This window comes from Hyperolius riggenbachi, chromosome 3 (assembly GCF_040937935.1).
Source record: "Hyperolius riggenbachi isolate aHypRig1 chromosome 3, aHypRig1.pri, whole genome shotgun sequence".
NCBI lineage: Eukaryota > Metazoa > Chordata > Amphibia > Anura > Hyperoliidae > Hyperolius > Hyperolius riggenbachi.
In genome coordinates this window covers 33416341-33422522 of record NC_090648.1, presented here as the reverse complement: position 1 = coordinate 33422522, position 6182 = coordinate 33416341, and positions in this window count along the sequence as shown.

Sequence of the window (6182 nt, the reverse complement as noted above, 5' to 3'; positions counted from 1 at the left end):
AGCACAATGCTATACAGTGGTGGGTGAGCGGTGTACCACTATTCCCAGCAGCGACACAGAGCACAATGCTATACAGTGGCGGGTGAGCGGTGTACTACTATTCCCAGCAGACACAGAGTGGCAGTAAACAGAATGCTATATAGTGTGGCTGAGCGAGGTACACATAGTGGCAGTAAACAGAATGCTATATAGTGTGGCTGAGCGAGCGGTGTACTACTATTCTCAGCAGACACAGAACAGTAAACAGAATGCTATATAGTGTGGCTGAGCGAGGTACACAGAGTGGCAGTAAACAGAATGCTATATAGTGTGGCTGAGTGAGCGGTGTACTACTGTTCCCAGCAGCGACACACAATGACTGGGGGGACCCTGGCTAGCGTGGCTGGAGCGCGAACTACCCTTCCTGCCTACCCAAAGCTAAACCCACAGACAAATGGCGGAGATATGACGTGGTTCGGGTATTTATTTACCCGAACCACGTGACAGTTCGGCCAATCAGAGCGCGTTCGGGTCCGAACCACGTGACCCGTTCGGCCAATCACAGCGCTAGCCGAACGTTCGGGGAACGTTCGGCCATGCGCTCTTAGTTCGGCCATGTGGCCGAACGGTTTGGCCGAACACCATCAGGTGTTCGGCCGAACTCGAACATCACCCGAACAGGGTGATGTTCTGCAGAACCCGAACAGTGGCGAACACTGTTCGCCCAACACTAGTCCCAATACAGAAGAGTCTTCAAAAGTACCTCAGATTTTCAGTAGGGAAACTACATTTCCAATTTTTGTGCCTGCCTTTCAGCATATGTACAGCCCCCAGGACGTTTTCAAAGTTACTATTAGAAATAATAGCGATCGTGAGACTCCAGGAAGTTCGAACACATCACTATCTGGACGACATCTTACTATTGGCAGATACGGCCGAGAAGTGCCTAGTACACAGGGAGGTTCTGATAAACACCTTAAAAGATTTTGGCTGGCTAATAAATTATGCAAAAAGTCATCTCCAACCAACGCAAGATCTAGTCTATCTAGGGGCCTTTGTTCAAGACAAAAAGCAACGAAGTGTGTCTTCCCCGAGAAAAAATTCCGATCATACAGGGAAGGATACTTCAACTACTCCTTTCATCACGAACACAAGCAAGGTCTTGTCTACAAGTACTGGGTACCATGTCATCTACAATACCCATGATCCCATGGGCACACTGGCATCTCAGATGCCTACAAGCCGGGTTTCTGGCCCAATGGAACGGAGAGGACTTGTTCCAGACTATAGCAGTGACTCCTCTTATGAAGAAACAGCTGAACTGGTGGCTGAAAACGGAGAACTTGGAAAAGAGTCTACCATTACATCCGAAACAACCGTTAGTGATCAATACGGATGCCAGCACGAAAGGCTGGGGGGCAGTCTGTGGGACTCAAGTCATACAGGGGACTTGGGCCCCATTTATGAAGTACTGGCCTGCCAACAAGCTGGAGATGAGGGCCGCCTTCTGCGCACTCCGTCATTTTCAGGATCTGATAGTGGGGAAGCCAGTTTTATTAAAAATGGACAACAAAACGGCAGTAGCCTACATCGAAGAATCAAGGGGGGTCACACAGTCGTTCTCTCATGGAGGAAGCGGATTTAATCTTCAGTCTCGCAATACCAAGAGTGGAGTCCTTGGCGGCAGTTTACATTCCGGGGTACACGAATTTAGTCCCAGACTTTCTCAGCAGGACAGAACTTTCAAACAACGAATGGGAACTAGAGGAAGCTGCATTGAAGACAATATGTGCTCATTGGGAGATACCGGAATTAGACTTGATGGCTACCAAAAAGAACCGGAAATGTCCACGATACATCAGTCGGTATCCCGAAAAGGATGCGGAGGCATGCGACGCTTTGACAGCTCAATGGACGTTTCAGACGGGATACGTCTTTCCTCCTGTCCCTCTAATCCTCAGACTCCTCAGACGATTGATGTCGGAATCAGTAACATTAATAGCAATCCTCCCTTGGTGGCCCAAACGACCTTGGTTCTCTATGATTCATCAGATGGCAACGGACCAACCTCTATCGATCCCAGTCACCAGAACACTACTGTCACAAGGGCCGGTGCTACACCCCAATCCATCTCGCCTCAAGCTGACGGCATGGAGGTTGAGAGGAGGAGACTACAAACTTTAGGGTGTTCAGACTCAGTGATTTCCACTCTACTTAAGTCAAGAAAATAGACTACTAATCTAACTTACCATAGAATCTGGAAGATTTTCTTAGAGTTTGCAAATTTGAATGGGTTTGATCCCACACAACCACCAGTACATCAGGTCTTAGCCTTTCTACAATCCGGAATAGACAAGGGACTCTCGTTCCATTCCATTAAGGTACAAATCTCTGCGATCTCCGCCCTTTCAGGTCATAAATGGGCCTTTGACCCTCTAATTAAACAGTTTGTGGCTGGAGTTATGAGAATGCGTCCACCTTCAAGGCCTATATTTCCGAAATGGGACCTCCCGTTAGTTCTACAATATTTATCTGGAACTCCGTTTGAACCCATCCAAGAATGTTCGTTATGGTTCAAAACCTTGAAGGTAGTCTTCTTGGTTGCTATAACTTCGGCGAGAAGAGTGTCCGAATTACACGCCTTGAGCCATAAGGAGCCCTATTTAACTTTCTTCCCAGACAGAGTTCAGATAAGGCCAGTCCAGGGATTTTTACCTAAAGTCCCCACTTTTCTACATATCAATCAGGAGTGGTCACTGCCTATATTTAGTGAAGAGGATTCTGTAGCAACGCACCCGCTGGACGTGGCCAGAGCACTAAAACATTACATCACAGCTACAGAAGATATTAGGAAGTCAGATAGACTCTTTATAGTTCCGGCAGGGTACAGGAGGGGAGAGGCCGCTTCTTCGAGAACCATTGCCTCCTGGCTGACCAGAACCATCCGGGATGCCTATAAAGCTAAAAATATGGAACCCCCAGTGGGTGGGTCCCTTGTGCTGCCATGGATGCATCGGGAAAGGAAAATTACCGTTAGGTGAGTATTCAATTTTCCGCTTTCCCTATGCCTCCATGGCAGCACTACGGGATTTAACTAGAACAAAAAGAGACGGGAGGGCAACTGGAGCAGGTAAAACTAGATTACAAGTTTAATTATTCCTTTTTTCAAATGACAGAGGATGCATTACAGGAAGATAATACTGCTCTTCCAAACTCTAGACTAGTCAAAGTAGAAGTATCAACTTGATAATGCTTAATGAAAGTGTTTATAGTACTCCAATTGGCGGCCTGACATATCTTGGCCGCTGAGACGTTGGCGTGAGCCGCCCATAATGCTGCGACCCCTCTGGTCGAGTGTGTGAGGTACTAGTTACAAGACAGGAATGGGAGGGTCAGTTACACCTTTATAGTTAATTGTCCTGTATACAATACCTGTAGTGCTGCCATGGATGCATCGGGAAAGGAAAATTACCGTTAGGTGAGTATTCAATTTTCCGCTTTATGACTGATCTTTAACATCCTACATTGTCATATTCAAATGCGGACCCACACCGGGGAAGTGGGTCTGTTAATTAATCTTTATACTCATGGAAAATGATGTGGCTTGGGAGGGATTGGGGAAGGAGAAAATTATTTCGTTGTTAGTAATCAAGAGAAAAAAAGAGTGTTTTAAAGCTTTAATTAGGCATACAGTTAAAAATGCTACCTAAGGCTTCTTTCCCACCAGGACGTTGCGTTTTAGGGGATGTTATAGGTCGCATAACGTGCCTCTAACGCAACGCCTGGTGGTGGTGGACGAGGATGCTACCTAGAGCTGCGTAATGCAGCTCTTGGTGCGCCTTTTTTGTGCCATGCATGCGGAGACCACGTGATCCGCATCACGTGGTCCCGCCAGAGCAGCCGCTCCAGGAAGTAAACGCTGCACGTCACTGAGTGCAGTGAATATTAATTAGCCATGTGGCTGGCCACGGAGGAGGAGGGGTGACCTCCTCCTCCAACATTACTGAGCATGTGCAAGCAGTCTAACGCGGTTTAGCCACGTAGAATGGACAGCATGCAGCACTCTATTTAAACGTGCTGCGTTACAATGTAACGCAACGTGGGCACTGTGAACATCCCATTGATTTTTCATTGCTGTGCGGTGGGCTGCATTACAGGCTGCTCTAATGTGCGCCTGTAACGTCTTACTGTGAAAGCAGCCTAATCCTTCCTCCACCTTATCCTCCTCCCTCCACCCCGATGCCTAGTGTCCTGCTGCCTCTCTCCCCAATCCCTGCTGTTTAAATATAAAATGATAAATATCGTTTTATGTACATTACTGCGGCGCCACTTTTGTACTGTTGGCGCTGTGCGGCATTTTTGCCTGTTCCGTTAATTAGGACCGGACCAGACTATTCCCAGATAGTTACTATAGTTTAATGACAATATTATGAGTTAATGTTTAGGCACAAACATTATATTATAGGATCTATTCATAATGGTTATATAGTCATACCGTTACTAGTGAATAGCCAGGCGGGTCCATCTGAAAATGGCGCAGGGAGAAAAATGGTGCACCATTCTGCCGATAAATGTATCATAAAACGCTATTTACCGTTTTAATGTAAATACAATAAAACAGTAAATTTCGTTTTATGATACATTTTTGCAGAGCGGTGTGCCATGAAAAACATGCAGGGCTAGTATAGGCAGCGGGGGCTGGGGGAGAGAGGCAGCGGGACACTAGCGGGCATAGGCAGCGGGGGCTGCTAGTGTAGGCAGCGGGGCTGGGGGAGAGATGCAGCGGGACACTAGAGGGCATAGGCAGCGGGGGCTGCTAGTGTAGGCAGCGGGGCTGGGGGAGAGAGGCAGCGGGACACTAGAGGGCATAGGCAGCGGTGGCTGCTAGTGTAGGCAGCGGGGCTAGGGGAGAGAGGCAGCGTGACACTAGCGGGCATAGGCAGCGGGGGCTGCTAGTGTAGGCAGCGGGGCTGGGGGAGAGAGGCAGCGGGACACTAGCGGGCATAGGCAGCGGGGGCTGCTAGTGTAGGCAGCGGGGGCTGGGGGAGAGAGGCAGCGGGACACTAGCGGGCATAGGCAGCGGGGGCTGCTAGTGTAGGCAACGGGGCTGGGGGAGAGATGCAGCGGGACACTAGAGGGCATAGGCAGCGGGGGCTGCTAGTGTAGGCAGCGGGGCTGGGGGAGAGAGGCAGCAGGCCACTAGCGGGCATAGGCATCGGGGGCTGCTAGTGTAGGCAGCGGGGCTGGGGGAGAGAGGCAGCGGGACACTAGCGGGCATAGGCAGCGGGGGCTGCTAGTGTAGGCAGCGGGGCTGGGGGAGAGATGCAGCGGGACACTAGAGGGCATAGGCAGCAGTGGCTGCTAGTGTAGGCAGCGGGGGCTGGGGGAGAGAGGCAGCGGGACACTAGCGGGCATAGGCAGCGGGGGCTGCTAGTATAGGCAGCGGGGGCTGGGGGAGAGAGGCAGCGGGACACTAGAGGGCATAGGCAGCGGATGTATGCAGAGGCATACGTTACCTTGTCCTGGGCCGGCGATCGCTCCTTCCCTCCGCTCCTTCCATTCGTTTGCTGTAGTCCTGCAGCCGGCCAATCACCATGCGGAGACTGAAGCCACATGATGATTGGCCGGCTGCAGGACTACAGTAAACAAATGGAAGAAGTGAAGGAGCGAAGGGAAGGAGCGATCGGCGGCCCAGGACAAGGTAACGTATGCCCCTGCACATCCTCCCCCGATGCCTATGCCCTTCAGTGTCCCACTGCCTCTCTCCTCCCCCCGACCCCCGCTGCATTTTTGAGCACACTGCCTGTGCCATTTTTTAACACTTATAACGCTAAATAGCGTTATATAATGTAAGTCTATGGGGCGCCCTTTGTTTTCCCCTGGCGCTGCACGCCATTATTAACTGTCACGAGCCAGGCTGTGCGGTTTTATTATAAACAAATTCTTATTATGTATTTATAACATATAAGTAATTATTTGTGCTGATCCTCTCTTGTTCAGAATGTTAAAATTTAGAAAATATCAAATACATTCACCCCCTTCCCCCGAAAAAATGCATACATCACAATATATATATTTTTTTATCCCCTCAGCTCAGGGGGCTTAGAGACAGTTTTCTGTCACTCATGTTCCCTGGGATCTGGAGGATGACACTAACTTTAAACAATACCAGTTTCCCGGCTGTGTGTGGCTCTCTAATGCCT